The 27,188-nt window shown below is 41.2% G+C and overlaps 1 protein-coding gene across 5 annotated transcripts in view; it reads left to right on the top strand.

Annotated features, from left to right (window-relative positions):
• LOC140212748 (D(2) dopamine receptor B-like) overlaps positions 1 to 27,188 on the top strand; it is a 117,370-nt gene that overhangs the window by 9,155 nt on the left and 81,027 nt on the right. The window contains exon 2 of one of the 5 annotated variants that reach the window (XM_072283907.1): positions 4,422 to 4,482. The exons of 3 other annotated variants lie outside the window; for them this stretch is intronic. The gene's annotated coding sequence lies outside the window, so the exon portion shown is untranslated. Of the gene's footprint in view, positions 1 to 4,421; positions 4,483 to 11,701; positions 11,754 to 27,188 lie in introns of those variants that run through there. One more of the 5 variants, XM_072283908.1, reaches the window with a different exon arrangement.

Here is a 27,188-nt window from a genome sequence, read left to right as displayed (position 1 = left end):
ATAGTTCACATCTGATTATGAAGCTGTATACCACCATCTACCTACCTATTTACGTACTCTAATGAAGCTGTGTTGCTTGGCTGTGGGGTAGAGAGCCAGTTACACCATATTGAATGCATTACATTTCCTCCTCCTTAGCTTTGTTCCATATATAGTTAAAGGAACACTGAGGCCCTGACTTTACGTGTTTGATCTTCAAGCTTAAAAGTGTGAGCATTTTGCAAAATCAGTAATTGAACAGATGTATTGCCATCTATGTGAGTCAATTGTTTAGTTAAAGAGACCCTGAGTTGATACTCATAAACTTAATGGGTCAGATAGACAGGCAAGTAATTAAGCAACTTACACAGCTTCCAAGGTCATTGAAGTTTGAGCAATGTCACTGACATTAAATGTAGCATTTTACATCATCTTAGTGATTCATGTAGGAAATATTTAGATTCCCTGCAGAGTACTCAGAACAGTATTTTAAGATTGCGGAGTCTAGAGTGGAATCCTGTGTTAGGAGATTTGAATTTCCTTGGGGATCAGAACAGGATGTGGTTTTCCCATAGAAACATAGAAAATAGGTGCAGGAGTAGGTTTGTTTTTGCTTTGAGAATCATATGCATCCAAAATTAATTTGTGTTGGGAAGTTTTAGAAGAAAAGCATGAATCATTAGATTCCAACAGAACCAGATATCAAACTACATGGAATTTATGGCAAATGGACACATGGCCCAGTCCACAAGAATAACAAGTAAATGGAGCAAACAAGTATTAGATTTAAAAATTCTCTTTAAACAGTTCAATTTATTTTGTGTTGCTTGACAAGTTATTTCAACCTTTTTATCTAAAATATCTGTGCTGAATTTGTTTCGAGGTCTAACTTACGTAGATGGTATATCAGCTACAGTATTAACAGTCACACATTTTATGAGGGAAGGTGCACGAGGTGGGGCTTTACTTTTTCAAAGATGAACTAAAGGATAGCATTCTACCAAGAGCAATGACAAGGTAACCTGGTTAGATGAGGAGCCAGTATTTGCTAGGTTATCCTGTTAGTATTCGCTGATACGCTGAAAATCGTGCAAAAGATCGTTTACGTCCATTTGAGGAAGAAAATGGATTTAGTTTAACATCTCATCCAAGGGCATTTCAGGATTTTTGAAGTCCCCTTTCTGCATCTCTTCTTATTATCTTTTGTATTACGACCTTCAATAAAGTTCAAAGTATCATCTCTCCTGTCTCCTACACTGCTTCAGAACTATTAGACTGCTTGTCCAGTGTACATTACAGGATGAGATTTTTTTGCTGTCCAAATATTTAATATCTACTATAAATATAATATGTCTAATAAACAGTTACACATTTGACAGCACAATAGAAGATTCATCCACGGTGAAGAGGGGAAGGGAAAGATGCATGGGGAATATTGAGCACCAGCATGGAACCCTGAACGTGTGAGTTTTGTTTTTTTTTTAAAGTTTTATTTTATGTTACCATTACAGTGCATAATGCAGTGACCAACTTTGAGCTCCATATTAACTCAAGTTGTGGAACCCATTCTGTTGAAACCCCAATCATTTCTTTACATCCTGGGGTTAAACTTCTGCTGTGACCCCGTTGGCTTCTTATGCCTTTCTCATTTTCCCCTCTTAATATACAATACCCTGCAGCGACTGGTGGAAACTATTCCATTCCAGGAAAAGTAGCAAGACTTAACCGTAAGACCATAAGACAAAGAGCAGAACTCAGCCATAAAGCTCATCAAGTCTGCTCCATCATTCAATCAAGACCTATTTATTTTCCCTCTAAACCCCATTCCATTTCCCTGTAACCGTTGATACTCTTACTAATTCCCTGTAACCTTTGATGCAGCTCTATAAAACTCTGGTTAGGCCACACTTGGAGTACTGTGTCCAGTTCTGGTCGCCTCACTATAGGAAGGATGTGGAAACATTGGAAAGGTACAGAGGAGATTTACCAGTATGCTGCCTGGTTTAGAAAGTATGCATTATGACTGAGATTAAGGGAGCTAGGGCTTTACTCTTTGGAGAGAAGGAGGATGAGAGGAGACATGATAGAGGTGTATAAGATAATAAGAGGAATAGATAGAGTGGACAGTCACTGCCTCTTCCCCAGGGCACCACTGCTCAATACAAGAGGACATGGCTTTAAGGTAAAGGGTGGGAAGTTCAAGGGGGATATTAGAGGAAGGTTTTTTACTCAGAGAGTGGTTGGTGCATGGAATGCACTGCCTGAGTCAGTGGTGGAGGCAGATACACTCGTGAAGTTTAAGAGACTACTGGACAGGTATATGGAGGAATTTAAGGTGGGAGGTTATATGGGAGGCAGGGTTTGAGGGTTGGCACAACATTGTGGGCGGAAGGGCTTGTACTGTGCTGTACTATTCTATGTTCTCTGTGTTAATTAAGAACCTAGTAACCTCCGCTTTAAAGATACCCAATGACTTGACCTTGACAGCAGCCTATGGCAATGAATTCCACAGATTCACCACCCTCTGGATAAAGATTTCCCTTCATTTCACAGCCAGTTTGATGAAGACAGTAACAGAAACTGTGGCTTGCTTCCACACCTTCTCTTGCACACTGAATGCTGAGGACACCCCATCCACATTCAGATTATTGACACTTCATGTGTTATCTGTATGACCTAAATGGCTCAGCAACCCGTAAGACACAGTGCTGCTGATCCGTTCACTACTCTTCACTTTAGAGTCTTTTCTGGGCCACCACAAAATTCGAAGTTTATTTTCCTGCTTGTCTTGAAGTTTACGCAGATACTTGGGGAGAGGGCTCGGTAGTGTTGCGGTTAGTGTAACACTATTAGCACCAGCAAACTGTATGCAATTTCCACCATTGTCTGTAAGGAGTTTGCATGTCCTCCCTGTGAGTTTCCTTTGGGTGCTCTGGTTTCCTCCCACATTCCACAGATGTACAGGTAAGTGGGTTAATTGGTCACATGAGGGTAATTGGACAGCATGGGCTTGTGGGCTGCTAGGGCCTGTTACCATGTTGCATCCCTGTACAAAATAAAAACAAATGGCCCTGATCCCAACTAGGGACTGTGAAAGGTTTAGATTTATTTTTATTTCCATTACTAATAATCTAATAATTAACAACAATTATTAATTAACTAATAATTATTTCAATTACTTACATTCACTCTTTAAAATAATGTTTTACTCTTAATTATTAATAGAAACTGAATAGTTGTTTGTAAAGTTCAATTTGGAAATCTGTAAATTGGCTATTTTACATAAACGCTTGCACAATGGCAGTCATTAATACCGATCGATTGTTGAGGCCAGTCTATCCATTCATTAGCTACTCATCCTGTGCTTATTGACTTACAATGGATTCGAGTCCAGTAAATCCTTTTTGATGATCAACGAAGAAGAGGTTGAGAAAGGGAGTTTCAAAATGCTTGGCCCGCATGAAAAGGATCAATAATGGAAGAGTGATTGATGGATTTTAGACCTGCCATAAGATTTGGAAAAGAACAATGATCATATCAGATGGTAGTGCTGAAAAGGCTATAGATAGGGAGGAGTAAAAACAGAAGAATAGGAACTCAAGAAACTGTGACAGACTTGCTGCTAAAGCAGAAAAAGATGTTGATCAGTCACTTCATGGATTAGTTGGTGAGGTGATATATTATACTTTATAAAGATAAAGGAACACATCACATGGGGAAGTCAGGTAAACAAAACAGCACCTAATTATTTTGTGGTGCATGCCTTCATGCTTTGCATTAGCAATACTCACTCAGTTATTAATTGTAGTTAATCAATCTCTTACCAAGCTGAGGACACTAAATCTGCAAAGTTCAAAGTTCACAGTAAATTTATTATCAAAGTACATATATGTCACCATATACTACTCCAAGATTCATTTTCTTGTGGACATTCACAGTAAAACAAAGAAATACAATAGAATCTATGAAAAACTATACACAAAGACTGTCAAACAACCAATGTGCAAAAGACAGACTCCTTTGATTTAACTCCAAGTTCAAGGAGCTTTTTGTAAACAATGTCTCAACCTATACGATCAGGTGTGCTATCTGCGCCCCCTTGTGTTTTAAGGGTGACATTTTTGACATCCTACAAAATTATCAACAAGTAAAAGGCAAACTTTTCGATATATTTTATTTTGTTTTGCAACAAATTTCTCTTGATACAACATTAGGAAGTTATTTCAATCGCATTTTTCTGAATTACTCTCACCACATGCTGAATCCTGCATTCCCAGGCTGAAAGAACCACAGCTGCATCTCAGTGGTGAACTCTTGACAGGACCAGCTCCTCAATTAGCTGCTAAAACTGATTCATATTCCCATGTACATTTCCTCCCTGCAAGGACTTACTTCAGGTCAGTGAATTGCCAAGTAAACACTCTTTTTTTTCCCGCTAAAAGGTCTCCTGGTTGAATTTCCAGTGGAGATTTGGTTGGATGTCCTGACAAAATCCAAACTTTGGTCAGTATTATATTTTTATTTTAGAAGTTCAGTTAACAACTTTCAAAACATATTTAAATGCTTTTAAAAGTCTTTTGATGTTCTAAGAGCTTTAATGGCTAAATTACTATAGCATAACATTTAAATTGATTCTTAATGTGAAAAATTTGAGATCCAAAAGGATGTGTGTCCAAAGGAATTCTACTGAAAACCATTACTGTGTTGTGTGGCTTCAGTGCTGCATTTGTCAGGAATGATTTCGGAAATGGATTTTATGATTCAGCAACATTTGTTCTGCTAAGTGTAGGTGACAGAGTCATAAAGTTATACAGCATGAAAACATGCCATTCGGCCCATCTTGTCCATGCTGAAAAAGTTGCCCACCTGAGCTAGTCCCATTTGCCTATGTTTAGCTTATATCTCTCTTAGAACTTTCCTATAATTGAATGTTTAAAACTCACTTTCTTCTCCTCTATATGTATGATGCGATGCACTACTTTCCATTGTAATAAAATATAGTCAGAAGTCAGCTCCAGGCTCAAACCAAGGGGAAATATTGAGGTGTGAGTGATGACCCTTCATGTCTAATTTAAAGCCTCCGCATCCAAGTTGACCCATAAAGACCATTAGAACGGTCCAATGGAAGGTCACCCACCTCAAACATTAAATCTGTTTCCATCTCCACAGATGCTGCCTAATTAGTTGAATATTTCCAGCATTTCTACTTTTGTAGCTGATTCCCAGCATCTCCAGTCTTTCATTTTTGTTTTGTAAGTAGTCCATACATTATTTAACCACATCATTAACCTGTCTTCCTAACTTTTAAGGATCTGTAGACCTACACTAAGTTTCTTTATTCCTCCCCACCGCCAGCGGCTTCTTGTTTATTATGTATTCCATTTCCTTATTGCAGTTCCCTCATGTGTTATCTCACATTTTACTAATTATTCCATCTGCCTCTTCTTTGTCTGCAGAGAAAGTTCACTTCATCACAGTCAACCTCACACCTGCAAACATTTTTTTTTTAAATCATACCCCATGAGTTTCTCTACATCATATGTGTTACATGTGATAAAATCATATATGTAATACATAAATAATATGTATTATTAAAGCACTAAACATAGGAAGCCCACTGGTAGCAACCTTCCTTCACAAAGAAAATATCCAGCAATCTTCACCCTTTGCTTTCTACACAAAGACAATTTTGGATCCAATTTACTATTTCCTATTGGCCTTGACATTCTTGCCTAGCCTGCTGAGTTTCACCAGCATTTTGTATGTGCTGCGATCTAACTAAATTGTCTGCACTTCTCCCTGTTTGAGATTTCTGATCAAAGTAATCATGTACAATTATCCTTAAATGTAGTCAGAAACCTGCAATTAAGAATGTGAAAATCATGTATGTATAAAGCTCTTATATCTGAAATAGCCTTTACTATAAATTTAGTTTAAATTAATCAACAATTTCTTTATCATCAACAGGCAGTACCACAGGAGAGTCATTTATGTTCAATAATAACTTCACCATACGAGAGAAATTAAATTGTTCATAAAAAATTAGAGTGAGACTTCAATTGAAGAAGCTTTTTTTTTCATACCATCACTAATCTTTAGCACCCACTTACGTGACAACAGACTGATATCTTTCCTTAAAGGAATTACCTGTAATAAAATATATATTTTGTATTTCAAGCTGAGATAATGTAACAACTCCTGACTTAGTGCCAATATTCACCTGTCATGGTGATTATAGACTTAATTTATGTCCATAACTGTAATTTTACAAGGAGACTTCTGAAGTACCTGGGAAAAGATCCAGTGGGAGTATCTTATTTTTAGCTCAAATCCCAATGCAAAATCTCAGTTTGCTGGCTGCATTCCAGAACTTAGCAGAACAAGGACAAATAGCTATCCTCTTACCTGGCATGGAGACAATGTGGAAAGTAACCTCCTTCTTTATAAATTCAAGATTGTTTAATATTATTTACAGTACACAAATGTAAAAATCAAAATAATTGTTGCTCCAGATTTGATGCAGCACAAAAAACAAAAACGATAAAGAACACAATAATAATAAAAAACACAATAAATATAACTACATAAGATAGAGTATATATATTGATTGTATGTACTTAAAATGACGCTAGGTACATACAACAGTGTCTATACATTAGGTGACTCTGACAGGAAACGGTAAAGTAGTGATGACTGGGGTTGTGGAGGGCTGGGTTAGTGGATGCAGGTGTTGATCAGTCTCACTGCTGAGGAAAATAACTCTCTTCGAGTCTGGTGTTCCTGGTATAGATACTACGTAGACTCCTCCCTGATGGGAGTGGACAAACAGTCCATGAGCAGGATTGGTGGGATCCTTCATGACATTACTATTCTTTTTCCAGCACCTTTCCATATACATGTCCTTGATGGTAGGTAGGCTGGTGCCAGTGTTGCCTTTGACTCTGTAATTCAGTTTGATTGATTTCCTGTGGAAGCAGGGTAGGTAATTTGGTTCCTTCAATCCATTCCCTCATTCAAGCCAGCTCATTTACAGGTTATAACGGGGTTCTGTTCCTGAGAACTGTTTCCAACCCAAGCTGTTCATAAGTCAAAAATTAACAAAAACTGTGTGTGGACGAGGCTCACAGACACAGTTGCGATGGAAGAGCATCCACCAGCCAGTTTCACTGACTTAGTGAGAGAGTGCGTCTGCTCACTGCTCACAGCTCTGCTCAGCTCGACCCAGCCCTGAATTATTCTGGCTCGGGTAGGGTGAAGGAAGATGGAAATGCCCCATCCCCACCAGGCAGAAACCATCCTGAACCTTTTGCCAATTCATATTCCTACCTCTAGGTATCCAGACATACATGAAGTAACAGAGTTCCCAGCATCTGTGAAATGCATTGTGTTCAGTACACATCAAGCAGTGGAAATAATGGGAAAAAAAATGCTTGCCAGGCTTTGTAATCCAGATGAATAATTCATCTGTCCAAGAAACAACTTAAAGTTGCTGGTGAACGCAACAGGCCAGGCAGCATCTCTAGGAAGAGGTACAGTCGACGTTTCGGGCCGAGACCCTTCATCAGGACTAACTGAAGGAAGAGCTAGTAAGAGATTTCTTACTAGTAGTAATCTCTTACTAGCTCTTCTTTCAGTTAGTCCTGATGAAGGGTCTCGGCCCGAAACGTCGACTGTACCTCTTCCTAGAGATGCTGCCTGGCCTGCTGCGTTCACCAGCAACTTTTATGTGTGTTGCTTGAATTTCCAGCATCTGCAGAATTCCTGTTGTTTGCAAGAACAACTTATCTATTTTTAAGGAAGATATGTGAAAATAATTTTATGTCATTGTAATGGTAATTTTTTTTCTAAGGCTGCTTTCTACCTGATGGATCCTCTCCCACAGGCAACCACTACAGCATTCCCTACGATGTCAAGCATAGTGGTCAGATGCCTCAGAGCATTATTACAAATTTCACTTTGACAGCTCATTCAACCAGCATTTATTTATTATTGAGATACAGCAAGGAACAGGCCCTTCAGGTCCTTCGAACTACAACGCCCAGCGAACCACCGATTTAATCCTAGCCTAATCACGGGACAATTTACAATGACCAATTAACCTACCAACTGGTACGTCTTTGGGCCGTGGGAGAAAATCCAGGCGGTCATGGGAAGAACATACAGACTCCTTGCAGGCAGCGACGGAATTGAATCTGGATCGCTGGTATTGTAAAGTGTTGTGCTAACCACTGTGGCATCTTTTACATTTATCTGTGAGGATAGATGGTTTAATATCTCATCTGAAAGACCATACCCCAAAGGCCCCAATGCAGTAACTGAAGTCCTCAAGTTCTGCACTGGTGCGTCAACCTAGATTTCTGGAGAGGGACTTCTTGGGTTTTCTCGCTTGAAGTAAAAAATGCCTATAAATCACAGCTACAGTTCATTATTATCATCATCATCATTAGCTTTTAGCTATTTAATACCAATGCAGTCATCTTCCATTACTCATTGTCTGCCTCCTTTAATTACAATTCAGAAAGAAAACCGCAGGAAAATAAAACACGAGAGCAGAGGATGCAATTTCTGAAGCAATTTAATGGAGTCTGAGAGACAGAAAATTGTAGTTCAATTGAAAGAAAAGACCATTTTAGTTTAGGCTTGTACAAAAGTGAATGGAGCTTATATTATCATTTATTAACTCTTGGACGGGAGAATCAGGCAGATCAGTCTGGATTACAAAGCTCAGCTTCCTGTTCCTTTGTTTGCTTCGCTTCCCCCCCCCCCCCCCCCCAGTATATATAATAAATATATACCTCCTACCATCAAACAAAAGGTACCTCAGAATATGAACAAGGGCTGTAAGGCTGGTAACAGCTTCTCCCCAAGGTTATGAAACCTTTGAACACCCTGCATCCGCTCAGTACACATTACTTATGACAGCACCAGTTGTATATTTAACTATATGTCTTTTTGCACTATGTTAACTTGTACATCTGCAGAACATTTTTTGATCCATTAATGATTGTATGTGATACTGTGTTTGGCATCTTGTTTCATTTAGCTGTATACATGCACATGGTTGAAAGACGATAAATTTGAACTGGAACTTGAAATATATCTGAAATGATCTGTTGTAGGTTGGGCTGAGTTGGTAGATTGGATTTGTATGTAGAGGGAAAGCAAGTGATAGCCTTTTGTGAAAATGAGCTTTTCAGCTGAAATAATCCATGTTTATCATGCCATTTCTTTCCCTTCCTGTAACTATCAGTCTACAAACCATCATTCCTCCCTGACTGTGCCTGCAGGGAGATTTGTACCTTAACCCTATAGAGCTGGCAAGTCCAAGTAAAATTCTTTTTCCTCAGTCAACTTGGGTTGAACACAAGTGGCATTGTATGGTATGTGGTGATGTTCATAAACTGAATTTAACATTTGTTAGTCAAAGGTATTTGAATTGAAAATGTATTGAGGGCAAGATGTGAACTGAACTGAACTATTCTGTGATCCAACAAGTCTGATCATCATTAAATCAGAATCAGGTTTATCACTGACATACATCATAAGATTGGTTCTGGCATCAGTACAGTGCAATAAAGTAAAAATATAAATTACAATAAGAAATATATATTAAAAAGTTAAATTAACTAAGGAGTGCAAAACGAGAGCAAAAATAATGAGGTGGTGTTCATGGGTTGGCTCATTGTCCATTCAGAAATCCGATGGCGGAGGGGAAGAAGCTGTTCCTAAAACATTGAGTGTGTGCTTACAGGCTCCTGTACATCCTCTGATTGTAATAACAAGGAGAGGGCATATCTTGAGTGATGGGATCCTTAATGATGAATGCTACCTTTTTGAGACATCGCCCTTTGACGATGTCCTCAGTCTGGGGAGGCTAGTGCTCATGATGGAGCTGACTGAGTTTTTCTGACCCCGCTCAGTGGCCCCTCCATACCACTGACGCAACCAGTTAGAATGCTCTCCGTGGTACATCTGTAGAAATTTGCCAGATATGAATTGTTAAGGACCTGAGACTACATTGAAAAGGAGGAATTAAAAGAAATCAGTATTAGAGTTAAAAAAAAAGAACTGCTGGAGGAAGTATTAGGACTGAAAGCTAATAAATCCCAGAGTACGATACAAGAAACCCCAAATGCAGTGGATGCTTTTGGTTATTATCTTCTAAAATTTTCAAGATTATGGAAGGGTTCCTGAACATGGACAGTGGGAATGTAAACCAACCCCTCCCCAAACACCAGGAATTGGACAAAACTTTAGCGAACCACAGAGTAACATGAAATTGGAAGGCTATGTTGGAGGAAAGGGTTATGTTGATTTTGGAGAATGTTAAAGGCTCAGTGTAATACCATGGGGTGCAAGACCTGTACTGTGCCATACTATTCTATTTAACTTCAGTGCTAGGAAAATGCTAGAGTCCATTATAAAGGATGTAATAAGAAGATATATAGAAAATATCAACTAAGTCAGCATAGATTTATGAAAGAATTATCATGCTTAACAAACCCACTGAATATTTCAAGCACAAGAAATTTGGCAGATGCTGGAAACCCAGAGTTCCTCCCCACTTCTTGTTTGGTGCATCAGGCAGCAACCTTGCTATTTCTTTAGTGTTTGTCTGTTTTATGAGGCCAAGTTGCTAGTTTGATGCTCAATCCAGCATGTGTGTAAAGTGTACACGGAGCTGGCCAGATTAGAACCCGGGACCACTTGATACCACTACATCACCGGCACAGAATCACTTTACCTAAAGTTATTCCAGGATTTACTATCAAGGATCAGTAAAGAATGTGGTTAACTCCTTAATACAAGAGATTCTTCAGATGCAGGAAATCCAGAGTAACACACAGAAAATGCTGGAGGAACTCAGCAAGTCAGGCAGCATCCTTTGAGGGGAATAAAGAGCTACTGTTTTTGCCAGAGTCCTGGTGAAGGGTCTTGACCCAAAACATTGGATCTTTATTCCTCTCCATAAATCCTGCCTCTATAAACACACATACACACTTCAAAATCCCATCAGGTGTACCTTGGAATGTTTTGGAAAAGAGAAATGGGAGTACTAAATGGTCTGCTGATGTACTTTCAAATTGTTCTTGGACGATCAGAAGAAATAGCTCCCCTCCAATTTTATTGCCCATCTGCAAGATTTCTTAGCCATCTATTTTAATTCAACTTTTAACCATATTTTAGATTTCAGATTCCTCCTCTGTCAACCCACTTCTGATTTCTGTAACATTCTCAGTACTACAATCCCAATCCACTCCTCCAATGCTATCCTCTTGTGGGATGTATACATATTGCAGGATTATTTCAGCGCAATGACATTGAGTAATACAAGTGTGATTCCAACTGGGAAAAGAAATCAATCAGAAAATTGAATTTACTAAGAATGACAGCTTGCTGACACTTCAGTGACCAAGTAAACCAGCAATGAGTTGACTTGGGGCTAGGAAGGTAGAATTTTCTATTTCCAAATTAGGCCAACACTTTGAGAAGTACTTTGCACAAAGGTCAAGTGAATAGTGGTGAGTTGGATGCAAGATGTGTAGACTGAGATTGAGAACTGGATATAAAACAAAAAGAATTAGAATTACATTCAAGTTTATTATCACTGCCATACGTCATTTCCAAAACAACAGGAATTCTGCAGATGCTGGAAATTCAAGCAACACACATCAAAGTTGCTGGTGAACACAGCAGGCCAGGCAGCATCTCTAGGAAGAGGTACAGTCGACGTTTCAGGCCGAGACCTTTCATCAGGACTAACTGAAGGAAGAGTGAGTAAGAGATTTGAAAGTTGGAGCGGGAGGGGGAAATCCAAAATGATAGGAGAAGATAGGAGGGGGAGGGATGGAGCCAAGAGCTGGACAGGTGATTGGCAAAAGGGGATAGGAGAGGATCATGGGACAGGAGGTCCGGGAAGAAAGACAAGGTGGGGGGGGGAACCCAGAGGATGGGCAAGAGGTATATTCAGAGGGACAGAGAGAGAAAAAGGAGAGTGAGAGAAAGAATGTGTGCATAAAAATAAGTAACAGATGGGGTACGAGGGGGAGGTGGGGCCTTAGCGGAAGTTAGAGAAGTCAATGTTCATGCCATCAGGTTGGAGGCTACCCAGACGGAATATAAGGTGTTGTTCCTCCAACCTGAGTGTGGCTTCATCTTTACAGTAGAGGAGACCGTGGATAGACATGTCAGAATGGGAATGGGATGTGGAATTAAAATGTGTGGCCACTGGGAGATCCTGCTTTCTCTGGCGGACAGAGCGTAGGTGTTCAGCAAAACGATCTCCCAGTCTGCGTCGGGTCTCGCCAATATATAAAAGGCCACATCGGGAGCACCGGATGCAGTATATCACCCCAGCCGACTCACAGGTGAAGTGTCGCCTCACCTGGAAGGACTGTTTGGGGCCTGAATGGTAGTAAGGGAGGAAGTGTAAGGGCAGGTGTAGCACTTGTTCCGCTTACAAGGATAAGTGCCAGGAGAGAGATCAGTGGGGAGGGATGGGGGGGGGGGGGACAAATGGACAAAGGAGTCGCGTAGGGAGCGATCCCTGCGGAATGCGGGGGGGGGGGGGGGGAGGAGGGAAAGATGTGCTTAGTGGTGGGATCCCGTTGGAGGTGGCGGAAGTTACGGAGAATAATATGTTGGACCCGGAGGCTGGTGGGGTGGTAGGTGAGGACCAGGGGAACCCTATTCCTAGTGGGGTGGCGGGAGGATGGAGTGAGAGCAGATGTACGTGAAATGGGGTGATGCGTTTAAGAACATGCGTCATGAACATTGTTGTTTTGCAGCAGCATGAAAATACTATAAAGTACATCAATATATATAAAAATTAAATTAAATAAGTAATGCAGAGAGAGAGCAAAAATGTGAGGTATTGTTCATTAGTTGGTTCATTTTTCATTCAAAGTCTGATAACGGAGGGGAAAAACTGTTCCTAAAATATTGAGCATGCATCTTCAGGCTCCTATAATTCCTCTCCGATGATAGTAATGAGAAGAGGGCACGTCCTGGGTGCTGGGGGTCCTTAATGATAAATGCCTTCATGCTTAAAGATGGATGACTGTGGTCTCCTGATGTGGAAGTCAAGGATCCAGTTGCAGAAGGAGGTGCAGAGGCCCAGGTTGTGAAGCTACAAACTGAATTTTGATGGGCCTTCCATTTTTTGGCTTTTTTCCCCCCCTTCTTTGTGTAATTACTGTTGCCTTCTTTGGCACTGGAATGATGGTCGCCATCTTGAAAACCAGATTGTTCCAGAGAGATGTCGAATATATCCGTCAGCTGATTTGTGCAGTCTTTCAGAATCCGACTTGGTACATTATCGGGCCCCACAGCTTTGCATGGGTTGACTCTGGCCAGGGCCTTCCTCACCTCAGCTTCAGCCAGAAAGAGTGTCTGCTCCTCTGGGAGGTGGGGTGCTTTCCTCACCAGCATTTTTTTCTGTGCATCAAACAGGGTGTAAAATATGTTCAGCCTGTTGGGAGTGAAGCATCCTGGTCACTGATGCACAGGGTAGACTTTTAGTCTGTAATCCTCTGAATTCCTTGCCACCTGCTCCTCGTGCCTCTGGTATCACAGAAGTGGCTGTAAATTCTCTGAGGATGCTCCGGTTTCGACTTCCTGATGGAGCAGAAAAGCACAGTTCTTGCTTCCCTGGGATCTGTTGCATCCCCCGATTTTAAGGCAGCAACACGATCCCTCCACCGTGCACGGACCTCTGCAGTAAGCCATGGCTTCTGATTTGCCCTCACCCAGATGTGTTTTGTGATGGTAACATCCTCATTTCACTTCTCTATGTAGCTGGTCACAGAATCCACATGTTCTATGATATTAACGTGGTTGCCATAGGTAGCAGCCTTCCTGAACATTCTCCAGTTCATATTATCAAAGCAGTCCTGCAGTGCAGAGATTGCACCCTCAGGACAGATTTTCACCACCTTTAGAGCTGGTTTTATCCACTTGATCACCAGTTTGTACGCTGGAATTAACATTACGGAAAAGTGATCTGAGAAGCATAGCGACATTTGCGGGCTGCCCCAGCACATCCTCGGACTGTGTTGGTTGTTGATGCAAACGATGCACATGTGATCGATAAAACTAATCTTTTCTGTTTTTCACATTTAAACTTAAACTCAAGTTGTTAAGAGAAAATACAAGAGTAACAAAAATACAGAAATTCTCTCTTTGAAAGGCAAGAATCGAATCAATGTTTGATAGATTTCTGTTTGTTAGGCAAGACTGTGAGGAATGAGGAGAAAACAGTGGATAAATACAGAGCAGCATGATTTAATGGATAATCACAGCATTGTTAAGGGGCTGAATGGCCCCCTCCCAGCTGTACTTTCACTTCGCAAGCTTCAAACTTGTTGGCATTAGTAATGTTGGCTCTTTAGATGAGAATGTTGAAGCCGAGTGATATCATCAATCAAGAGTTTGTACACAACTTCCTCAAAAGAATAAAGTTTTTGTCTGGTGTCACCATGAAAAGCTCGGTCAGTTTTTTTTCGGTGTAAATTATATGCTAGAGTAAGAGTGTCGTTTTGTCATATATTAGAAAGAGAAAGTGGAAGTGAAATGTGGGCTTGAAACTGATCTGGTCTTTACGAGTACTGCCAATAAACAGCCAACCAGAACAGGAGTTTAGCTAGAAAACACAATAATCAAACGAGACAGGTTTTATTCTGACAGAATACACTAATGTCACTGGATTAAAGTGTGTTATTTCATAGAGTTACATAATCATTATCAATAGATGTCAGCTCACAGATTTCTGACGGGAAACTACAAAATCCTAATTTTGAGTTGTATACCGTTACAGTACATAAACAGGCTTTTCAGCCCATCTAGTCCATGCCAAACTGTTATTCTGCCTAGCACCATCAACCTATACCTGGACAATAGCCATCCATACCCTCCCATTCATGTACATATCGAAATTTTTCTTAAGTGCTACAGTTGAACCTGCATCCACCACTTCAGCTGGCAGTTCGTTCCACACTCACACCACCCTCAGAGTGAAGAAGTTTCCCCTCAGGTTCCCTTTAAACATTTCACCTTTTACCCTTAACCCATGACCTTTAGTCCTAGTCTTACCCAACCTCAAGGAAAAAGCCTGCTTGCATTTACCCTGTCTATACCCCGCATAATTTTGTATACCTCTATCAAATCTCCCCTTATTCTCCTACGCTCCAGCGAATAATCATAACCCATTCAAACTTTCCCTATAACTCAGGTCCTCAAGTGTTGGAAACGTCCTTGTAAATTTTCTCTGCACTCTTTCAATCTTATTTATATCTTGTGGTAGGTGGCCAGAAAAGCAAACAATACTCCAAATTTGATCTCACCAACTTCAACATCAGATCCCAAACTCCTGTAACGCAATGATTCCTGAGTTTGGATAAGAACCAGGCTCCTACGCATTGCCAGTTTCATATTTGAACTAAAACAGCAATGCTGGACAGACTTCAACAGCCAAGAAATGGATTGAACAAAATGCAAGCTGAATGCTCTATTGTACAGGGTGCCATCTGCCTAAAATCAAAGTAGAAAATTCTGGAAATACCCAGCAGGTCAGACAACATCTGCAGTGAGATGCAAACAGTTGATGTTTTAGGTCACTGATCTTTCATCAGCTTAATGATGCCTTTTCCCGGGCACTGAAATATTCCACTGTACTGTAACTGAAAGAGAACACGTCACTTCTGTTAACATCATCCCCAGTCACCTATGCCAAAAGTACAAATTGATAGTGGTGCATATTTCAATACGCTTCCATAATTCCAGATCCAACTTTTGGAATTGGTGACCTTTATCTTATTTAGTAAACACAGGAGATTCTGTAGTTGCTGAAAATCTAGAGTAACATACACAAAATGCTGGAGGAGCTCTGCAAATCAGGCAGCATCTGTGGAGGGGAATAAACGGTTGAAGTCTCCAGCTGTCCTAATGAATGGTCTCTGCCCGAAACGTCAACTCTTTATTCCTCTCCATAGATGCTGCCTGACCTGTTGAGTTCCTCCAGCACTTTATGTGTCTGCATCTTACTTGGACATTGCTGTACCCCAACTTACTTATAAAAAAAAAAGGTCTTAATTTATTGTAAATGCTCGGAGATATTCTGAAATTGTCCATTAACAAGGATGAGCAAGTTCACAGTGCAAATTTGCCCTAAGATCGTTCTCATTCAACAAAGATCATCAGGATATTTGGTTTGGATTAAGTTAATAATGCAGCTGTTGACATTATTATGAAGTTAAAGTTCATCATTGAGGCACAGGGATTTTAAATATGTATGAAACAATGTTTTATGGAAGAAATATTAAAAATGCTCAATTCACTAGAAATTTCAAAAGGCCTTCACTTCAATGTATTGGGCACTACTTTGGACTTGATTTCCTAAGGCAATCTCATGGTTTTAGTCAGGAAGCGGGTGGTGAAGTAACAGATGTTCAAAACTACAGCAGTTGCTTGAACCACTCCAGTTTTAAAGCTAGATTATTCATGCTATTATATTATCCAATTTCAATGAACAATATTATTTGTGATATTTATGTTATATTATCTATCCCTTGGAACCAGGAGGAAGATGTGAGTACTTTGGTCCAGGACAAGTAGTTCTTAAAACAAAGTATCTAAGCTCAGCCAAAAATATTGATGGAGACACAAGAGACTGCGGATGCTGGAATGTGGAGTAACAGGAAATCTGTCAGAGGAACTCTGAAGGAGTATTATAAACAAGGCGGATGAACTTAGACCATGGATCAATACATGGAACTATGACGTTGTGGCTATTGCAGAGGCTTGGATGTCTCAGGAGCAGGAATGGCTGCTGAGTGTGCCAGGCTTTAGATATTTCAAAAAGAACAAAGAGGGAGGCAAAAGAGGTAGGGGCATGTCATTGCTAATTAGGCATAGTGTCACGGCTGCAGAAAAGGAGGAAGTCATGGAGCGATGGTCTACTGAGTCAGTGTGGGTGGAAGTCAGAAACAAAAAAGGGGCAATAACTCTATTGGGTGTTTTTATAGACCCCCTCCCCAATAGTAACAGGGATATTGAGGAGCAGATGGGGAGGCAGATTCTGGATTGGTGCAATAATAATTGGGTTGTCGTGATGGGAGATTTTAGCTTCCCTAATATTGATTAGCATCTCCCCAGAGCAAGGGGTTTAGATGGGCTGGAGTTTGTTCGGTGTGTTCAGGAAGGTTTCCTGACACAATATGTAGAAAAGCCAACTAGAGAAAAGGCTGTACTTCATCTGGTTTTGGGAAATGAACCTGGTCAGGTGTCAGATGTCTTGATGGGAGAGCATTTTGGAGGTAGTGACTACAACTTTATCTCCTTCACCATAGGAGGGAGATAGGAGCAGACATTTTGGGAAAACGTTTAACTGGGGTAGGGGGAAATATGATACTATTAAGCAGGAACTTGGAAGCATAAATTGGGAGCAGATGTTCTCAGGGAAATGCATGGCAGAAATGTGGGAAATGTTCAGGGAACATTTGCATGGAGTTCTGCATTGAAGCAGGCAAAAGATAGTAGGGTTAAAGAACCATGGGGTACAAAAGATGTAGAAAATCTAGTTAAGAAGAAAAAAAGGCTTACAAAAGGTTCATGAAACTAGGTACTGTTAGAGCTCTAGAAAATTAAAGGTTGCTAGGAAGGAGCTTAAGAATGGAATAAGGAGAGCCAGAAGGGGCCATGAGGAGGTCTTGGTGAACAAGATTAAGGAAAACCCCATAGCATTCTATAAATATGTGAAGAGCAAGAGGATGAGCCATGTGAGAATAGGACCAATCAGGTGCAATAGTGGAAACATGTGCATGGAGCCGAAGGAGATAGTGGAGGTACTTAATGAATACTTTGCTTCAGTATTCACCAGGGTAAAGGAACTTGGCAATTGTGGGAATGACTTACAGTGGACTGAAATGTTTGAGCATATAGACATTAAGAGGATGTGCTGGAGCTTTTGAAAAGCATTAAGTTAGATCATTTACCAGGACCGGATGAGATATACCCCTGGCTACTGTGGGGAGCAAGGGAGGAGATTGCTGGGCCTCTTATGATGATCTTTATGTCATCAATTGGGATGGGAGAGATTCCGGAGGATTGGAGGGTTGCAAATGTTTTCCCCTTGTTCAAGAATGGGAGTAGAGATAACCCAGGAAATTATAGACCAGTGAGTCTGACTTCAGTGGTGGGCAAGTTAGAAACATAGAAAACATATATACACAAAGCTGTGCTGAACATGTCCCTACCTTAGAACTACCTAGGCTTTACCCATAGCCCTCTATTTTCCTAAGCTCCATGTAGCCATCCAGGAGTCTCTTAAAAGACCCTATCGTTTCCACCTTCACCACCACCACTGGCAGCCCATTCATAGACATAGACATGCTTTATTGATCCTGAGGGAAACTGAGTTTCGTTACAGCTGCACCAACCAAGAATAGAGCATAAACATAGCAATACAAAAACCACAAACAATCAAACAACAAAATGCAAACTATGCCAGATGGAAATAAGTCCAGGACCGGCCTATTGGCTCAGGGTGGCTGACCCTCCACGGGAGGAGCTGCAAAGTTCAATGGCCACAGGCAGTAACGACCTCCCGTGCCGCCCAGTGTTGTATCTCGGTGGAATATGGCCGGAGTCCAACAGCAAAAAGTTCAATATCCGGTCTACAAACACGTTCCTCGATCGTAATATGACCCGGATTGCACCATTCATTGTTAACCAGAACAGTAAGCCCGCAACTCCTTTACGCTTACCGCTCTCAGTGCACTTCCGGTCAGCCCAAACGGTCTGGAAGCCCACGCATTCACCACTCTCTGTGTAAAAAAACTTACCCCTGACATCTTTTCTGTACCTACTTCCAAGCACCTCAAAACTATGCCCTCTCATGCAAGCCATTTCAGCCCTGAGGAAAAGCCTCTGACTATCCACGCCATCAATGCCTCTCATCATCTTATCAGATCTCTATCTCTATCAGATCACCTCTCATCCTCCATCGCTCCAAGGAGAAAAGGCCGAGTTCACTCAACCTATTCTCATATGGTATGCTCCCCAATCCAGACAACATCCTTGTAAGTCTCCTCTGCACCCTTTCTATGGTTTCCACATCCTTCCTATAGTGAGGCAACCAGAATTGAGCACAGTACTCCGAGTGGGGTCTGACCAGGGTCCTATATAGCTGCAACATTACCTCTCAGCTCTTAAACTCAATTCCATGATTGATGAAGGCCAATGCACTGTATGCCCTCTTAACCAGAGAGTCAACCTGCGTAGCAGCTTTGAGTATCCGATGGACTTGGACCCCAAGATCCCTCTGATCCTCCACTCTGCCAAGAGTCTTACCATTGATGCTATATTCTGCCATCATATTTGACCTACCAAAATGAAACACCTCACACTTCAGTTGAACTCTATCTGCCACTTCTCAGCCCAGTTTTGCATCCTATCGATGTCCCGTTGTAACCTCTGACAGCACTCCACACTATCCACAACACCCCCAACCTTTGTGTCATCAGCAAATTTACTAACCCATCCGTCCACTTCCTCATCCAGGTCATTTATAAAAATCACAAAGAGAGGGATCCCAGAACAGATCCCTGAGGCACACCACTGGTCACCGACCTCCATGCAGAATATGACCTGTCTACAACCACTCTTTGCCTTCTGTGGGCAAGCCAGTTCTGGATCCACAAAGCAATGTCCCCTTGGATCCCATGCCTCCTTACTTTCTCAATAAGCCTTGCATGGGGTACCTTGTCAAACGCCTTGCTGAAATCCATATACTCTACATCTACTGCTCTTCCTTCATCAATGTGGTTAGTCACATCCTCAAAAAATTCAATCAGGCTCGAAAGGCACAACCTTCCCTTGACAAAGCCATGCTGACTATTCCTAATCATATTATACCTCTCCAAAGGTTCATAAATCCTGCCTGTCAGCATCTTCTCCATCAACTTACTAACCACTGAAGTAAGACTCAATGGTTTATAATTTCCTGGGCTATCTTTACTCCCTTTCTTGAATAAGGGAACAACATCTGCAACCCTCCAATCCTCCGGAACCTTTCCAGTCCCCAATAATGATTCAAAGATCATCACCAAAGGCTCAGCAATCTCCTCCCTCGCCTCCCGTAGTAGCCTGGGGTGCATCTCATCTGGTCCCGGTGACTTATCCAACTTGATGCTTTCCAAAAGCTCCAGCACATCCTCTTTCTTAATATCTACATGCTCAAGCTTTTCAGTCTGTTGCAAGTCATCACTACAATCACCAAGATCCTTTTTCATAGTGAATACTGAAGCAAAGTATTCATTAAGTACCTCTGTAATTTCCTTCGGTTCCATACACACTTTCCCACTGTCATACTTGATAGGTCCTAATCTCTCATGTCTTATCCTCTTGCTCTTCACATACTTGTAGAATGCCTTGGGGTTTTCCTTAATTCTGCCTGCCAAGGCCTTCTCATGGCCCCTTCTGGCTCTCCTAATTTCCTTCCTAAACTCCTTCCTGCTAGCCTTATAATCTTCTAGATCTCTGACATTACAGTCAACCTTCGCTAATCCGACTACCTGTAATCCAGTTCCTTCAATAATCCAGCACTGATTATGCTTAATGTGATCCTTCTGTAATTGGGCATTTTCACTAATCCAGCACTCCTCAGGACCCAATGGTGCCGGATTAGTGAAGGTCGACCTGTACCTAGCTCTCTGAACCTTTTGTAAGATTTTCTCTTCTTCTTGACCAGATGCACTACAGCCTTTGTACACCACAGTTCCTGTACCCTACCATAACTTCCCTGTCTCATTGGAACATACCCATGCAGCACTCCACACAAACTTCCCCTGAACATTTGCCACATTTTTTTCGTACTTTCCCTGAGAACATCTGTTCCCAATTTAAGCTTCCAAGTTCCTGCCTGATAGCCTCATAATTCCCCTTAATCCATTTAAATGCTTTTTTAACGTCTGTTCCTATCCCTCTCCAATACTATTGTAAAGGAGATAGAATTGTGATCACTATCTCCAAAATGCTCTCCCACTGAGAGATCTGACACCTGACCAGGTTCATTTCCCAATACCAGATCAAGTACAGTCTCTCCTCTTGTAGGCTTATCTACATATTATGTCAAGAAACTTTCCTGAACACACCTAACAAACTCCACCCCATCTAAACCCCTTGCTCTGGGGAGATGCCAATCAATGTTTGGGAAATTAAAATCTCCCATCACGACAACTCTGTTATTATTACACCTTTCTTGGATCTGTTTCCCTATCTGCTCCTGGATATCCCTGTTACTATTGGGCAGCCAATAAAAAACAGCCAGTAAAGTTATTGACCCCCTTCCTGTTCCTAACCTCCACCCACAGAGACTCCATAGACAATCCCTCCATGATGTCCACCTTTTCTGCAGCCATGACACTATCGCTGATCAACAGTGCCACGCCCCCACCTCTTTTGCCTCCCTCCCTGTCCTTTCTGAAACATCTAAAACCCGGCACTTGAGGTACCCACATCTAAAATCCGTTGTTTTAAATTTTGGAGCAAAAAAGTTGTTGGAGAAGATCCTGAGAGGCAGGATTTATGAGCATTTGGAGAGACAGAATCTGATTAGGGATAGTCAGCATGGCTTTGTCAAGGGCAGGTCGTGCCTTATGAGCCTGATCAGATTTTTTGAGGATGTGACTAAACACATTGATGAAAGTAGAGCAGTGAATGTAATGTATATGGATTTCAGTAAAGCACTTGATAAGGTTCCCAATGCAAGGCTCCTTCAGAAAGTAAGGAATGGGATCGAAGGAGACCTTGCTTTGTGGATCCAGAATTGGCTTGCCAACAGAAGGCTAAGGGTGAATGTAGATGGTTTGTATTCTGCATGGAGGTCGGTGACCAGTGGTGTTCTGCAGGGATCTGTTCTGGGACCCCTACTCTTTGTGATTTTTATAAATGACCTGGATGAGGAAGTGGAGGGATGGGTTAGTAAATTTGCTGATGACACAAAGGTTGGGGGTGTTGTGGATAGTCTGGAGGGTTGTCAGAGATTACAGCAGGACATCAATAGGATGCAGAACTGAGCTGAGAAGTGGCAGATGGACTTCAACACAGATAAGTGTGAAGTGGTTCATTTTGATAGATCAAAATATGAAGACAGAATATAATATTAATGGTCAGACTCTTGGCAGTGTAGAGGATCAGAGGGATCTTGGGGTCCGAGTACATAGGACGCTCAAAGCAGCTGCACAGGTTGACTCTGTGGTTAAGGCGGCAAATGGTACGTTGGCCTTCATCAACCGTGTGACTGAGTTTAAGAGCCATGAGGTAATGTTACAGCTTTATAGGACCCTGGTTAGACCCCACTTGGAGTAATGTGTTCAGTTCTGGTCACCTCACTACAGGAAGGATGTGGAAACCATAGAAAGGGTGTAGAGGAGATTAACAAGGATGTTGCCTGGAATGGAGGGTGTACCTTACGAGAATAGGTTGAGTGAACTTGGCCTTTTCTCCTTGGAGTGACAGAGGATGAGAGGTGACCTGATAGAAGTGTATAAGATGATGAGGCATTGATCGTGTGGATAGCCAGAGGCTTTTCCCCAGGGCTGAAATAGCTAACACGAGGGGGCATAGTTTTAAGGTGGTTGGAAATAGGTACCAAGGGGATGTCAGGGGCAATTTTTTCCCCACACAGAGAGTGGTGGGTGCGTGGAATGCACTGCTGGCAGCGGTGGTGGAAGCGGATACAATAGGGCCTCTTAGATAGGTACATGGGGCCTAGAAAAGTAGAGGGCTATACACTAGGGAAATTCTAGGCAGTTTCTAGAGTAGGTTACATGGTCGGCACAACTTTGTAGGTTGAAGGGCCTGTAATGTGCTGTAGATTTCTATGTTCCATTCCTTATGCAGGGTCTCAACCTGAAATTTGACAATTTATTTCCCTTTACAGATACTGCTCACCTGCCGAGTTCCTTAGGCAGGTTGTTTGTTGCTAAAGATTTTGATGCTCTGATGCTTTGTGAAATTCCTCTTCAACAGTCCATCTTCAAAAACAAAAGGAGACCGATTTGAGAGTTGTATTTTCAAATGAAAACTACCATGCATCATTATCCACAGCAATAACTTCTATTAATAAATTGTGAAAATTACAAGAATGTCCCAATGTTTACAGGAACACTAAAAAAAAAACTGACACTGAGTTAAAAAAGGAAGTATTAAGCAAACATCCAAAACTTGCCAAAGGGACATATTTAAGCAGCATCCAAAAGGAGGAAAGTGAAGGAGAACTGGAGAGGATGTTTCTTGTAGTTGGGAGTCTAGGACCTAAGAGCACAGTGTTAAGCACCTTTTCACTGTGTCTTATAACAAACAATTAACTCAGAGTGGATCAATCATAAGCGCACTTATTTTACTTGCAGCAAGGGAAGACTAGCACTGCACAAGAGCCAGTGGCAGTTTTGAAAAAACAGACAGCATAGTCACTCCTTTATACAAGAGTGCTGGCTACCCACGTCTGTTCAAAGACAGGATGCATTCTGTTCAGCTGCTTATCCAGTGTAGCTGGCACTCTTCCAACAACTGAATCCGCTTGTCTTTCGGCAGTTTGTCATATATTCAGGGCCCATTGGCATAATGTTGCACAAACACTATTAGCAAAGTACTCTGGTACAATACAGTTTCCATTTTGTTACAGACAAAATTGCCGTTTTGTTACTACAAGTACATTTGCACAACAGCCGCAGAATAGAAGAACGTCCCTTAAGGACAGAGATGAGGAGGAGTTTTAGACCATAAGACATAGGAGCAGAATTAGGCCATTCAGCCCATCGAACCTGCTCCGTCATTTCATCATGGCTGATCCCCAAATGTACTCAACCCCATACACCTGCCTTCTCACCATATCCTTTGATGCCCTGACCAATCTGAAAACTATCAACTTCTGCCTTAAATATACCCATGGATTTGGCTTCCACCACAGTCTGTGGCAGAGCATTCCATCGATTCATAGGTGAATATGTGGAGTTCATTCAATTGTTGAGGTCAGGTCATTGAGTAGGTTTAATGCAGAGGTTGATAGATTCTTGATTAGTAGGGGTGTCAAAGGTTATGGGGAGAATGGGGTTGGGAGGGACAATAAATCAGCCATGACGGAATGGTGGAGCAGACTCAATGAGCTGAATGATTTAATTCTGTTTTATTTGTCTTACGGAGAATTCTGGAGCTTAAGGTTTTAGCAAGTAGTAGTGCAGATGAGAACCAAACAAATGCAATTGTATTGGAGAGTAGAAGTAGAGAAGGTTACGGAAAGAGGAAGGATTGAGACCACAAAAGATTGTTTAGCCAGGAGAGAACGTAGCTCTGCTAACAGAAGGTGAAATGAGTCCTGGCGCAAGATGGACAATGAGCAGTTTGATTTTGCATACCCCATGGTTAGATTGTTCAATAAGTACAGCAAGGGAGCCTCACCTGGAATGCATTAGAAAAGTCAAATCTAGCATTTAGAAAGAGAAGAACACTTTTCTCTTTGGAGAGGAGGAGGATGAGCAGGAACTTGAGTGAGGTGTACAAGATGATAAGAGGCATAGATCGTAGAGAGGCAGAGGCTTTTTCAAGGTGGAAATGGCTAATACCAGGGGCACAATTTTAGAAGTGAATGCAGGAAAGTAGAAGGTGGTTTTCTTTTTCACCCACACAGAGTGCGGAGTGTGTGAAATGCCCTGCCAGGGGTGGTGGTAGGGCATATACACTTAGGGGCATTGAAGAAACTCTTAGATAGGCACATGGATGGTAGAAAAATGGAGGGCTGTGTCGGAGGGAAGGGTTAGATTTATCACCAAGTCAGTTAAAAGTTTGGCACAGCATCATGAGCCAAAGGACCTGTATTGTGCTATACTGTTCTATGATCTATGAGGTACACATGAATGTTTGCTCACCTTAATATTTTCTTAACTGTGTACATACAGTACCATGAGTGTGCTTGTATTTGCCAAAGACAAACAACTGTATATTTTTTTAATAAGAGGTTTGTTGTGCACTTTAAACTATGGGTAGTCTTATAATGAGAAGCTTCAGGAAGATACATGAAGATATGACAGCCACTTTGAAATAATATAGCTTGGCTGTTAAGACTTATATATTCTCATCCTGAGTCACAAGTTTAAAAGTCTGTGCTCTTATAAAGCACTTGTAATGTTATGTCTTTTGTCAACTTCTTGGTATGTGCATTGAATTGAGATGGCTTTGTGAAAAAGCTTCATCTGTTATTTCCAAGTGACAAGTCACCAAAGCATCAGCACATTGAATTCACATTGACCATCAAGCAGTTATTTTTACATTAATCCTATAATAATTCTTTAGATTCCCCCAAATTCCAATCATTTTACCTCCAGCAAATCCCTCCTCTTAACTTCATTCCGGGGACAGCATACAGCAGTCATAGTCAATTAACCTAGCAACCTAAACACGAGGAAATCTGCAGATGCTGGAATTTCAAGCAACACACATAAAAGTTGCTGGTGAACGTAGCAGGCCAGGCAGCATCTGTAGGAAGAGCTACAGTTGATGTACCTAGCAACCTTGTTTGTTTGTGCGTTATGGGAGGAAAAGGAGTGCCTGGGATAAGCTCATGCAGACAGAGGGAGCACTTGCAAACTTCACACAGGCAGCATGTGAGGTCAGATTTAAACCCAGCTCACTGTGTCTGGGAGGTGCTGCACCAAAGATCAAACAGGTGGCCAGCCTGACAACCAATGAGCCAGGCCCAGCACTCTCTTTCTATTGGATGAGGCATGGCCAATGGCCAAGTTGACCCTTCCACTGAGCGGTATGTGCTGATGAGGCCAAGAAAAATTTCCACTGGCTCGGGTCTAGGGACCTAATAGCTAGCCAAAATCAAAATCTTATGTTCAAGTTCATTGTCATTCAACCATACAGATGTACACGGCTAAACAAACCAGGTTTCCCCTGGGGCCAGTGTACAAAATACAGTTCACATGGTCACACACAGCACATATACTGTACTACGATCCAGCATATAGTCTCAAAATAATATTAGCATGGCCTGAAGACTGTACATCTTGTAACCTTGCTATCCACAAAATGCTTGAAAGGTTTGCCTAAAAAATCTCAGCTTTTTTTTTCCTGATAGAACCTCCTTCAGATATTCTGTACCTAGAGCAAAGGTCCTTTTAAGAGCATGTTATTCCTAAAGGGTTAATGGGCATTATGTTTGACCTAAAGCAGCTGGCTCCAAGCATTTAACTGAGAATCACAATATGGGATTTGGTTGAGGGTTTTAATGCAGGGGAAAACATACAACATGGATCCACAAACAACAAGCATAACAGATAGTGAATTTTGTAGACGTGCACAAATCTCAAATAAGCAACATTTGCTAAAATACCATTATATACATAACATCTTCACGATAAAACATACCCTTTTATCAGTGAATATACAATTTAATAAGGTGTAGTCTGGTTTTCTGATCTGGCCAGGCACCATGCATTTAATTCTTAGCCACTCAAGCAATGAAACTGTTTCTCTCACCTTTATAACATATTTACTAATTAATACTTTATTTATTTACTTTACATCTTATTTTCTTACCTTTATATCTTCCATGCAGTCAAAATACTGCAGCTCTTGAAAATTAAATGCCTCTAACAAGGCTTGGAAAAGCAGTGTTACCATTTTAATACTGCTCTTTTACTAGTTTGCAACGACCAAGGACTTCCAACATAATAATTTTCAAATCAATTGTTATTTTAGTTCAGCTTGTTTAATTAACAATCATAAATTGTGGTTGCAGGGAGCCAATTTCAAAGATTAGTTCTCAGAATTTGTTAAAGAAGCTGGTTCTAGGAACCTGTTAGCTGAGTGAGCAGAATTGCCTTCATCTTCTTTTGTATTTTGTTCTGGACAATAAAATGTAGAAATACATTGTACAGCTTAATTTCAATGCTCCTACCTTGGCTTTTAAACTTTCAGATTTCTTCTACAGATCCTATTTACGATAATGAGGCAGTTTTTCAATTGAAGGGAGTTTTCTTCAGGTTGTTATTTCACAGATTAGGGTGAGTCCAAAATAACAAGCTATTTATTCCCCCACTACTCAATGGATTGATGTTAAATAACAAGATGAATGAAGCAACTATGTGGCTTGATGAAGGGTCTCAGCCTAAAACATTGGCTCTTTATTCCCCTCCATAGATGCTGCC

Source organism: Mobula birostris, chromosome 20, assembly GCF_030028105.1.
Source record: "Mobula birostris isolate sMobBir1 chromosome 20, sMobBir1.hap1, whole genome shotgun sequence".
Lineage (NCBI taxonomy): Eukaryota > Metazoa > Chordata > Chondrichthyes > Myliobatiformes > Myliobatidae > Mobula > Mobula birostris.
The sequence above is the reverse complement of the archived record's forward strand: the minus strand, read 5'-3'. Positions and strand labels throughout refer to the sequence as shown.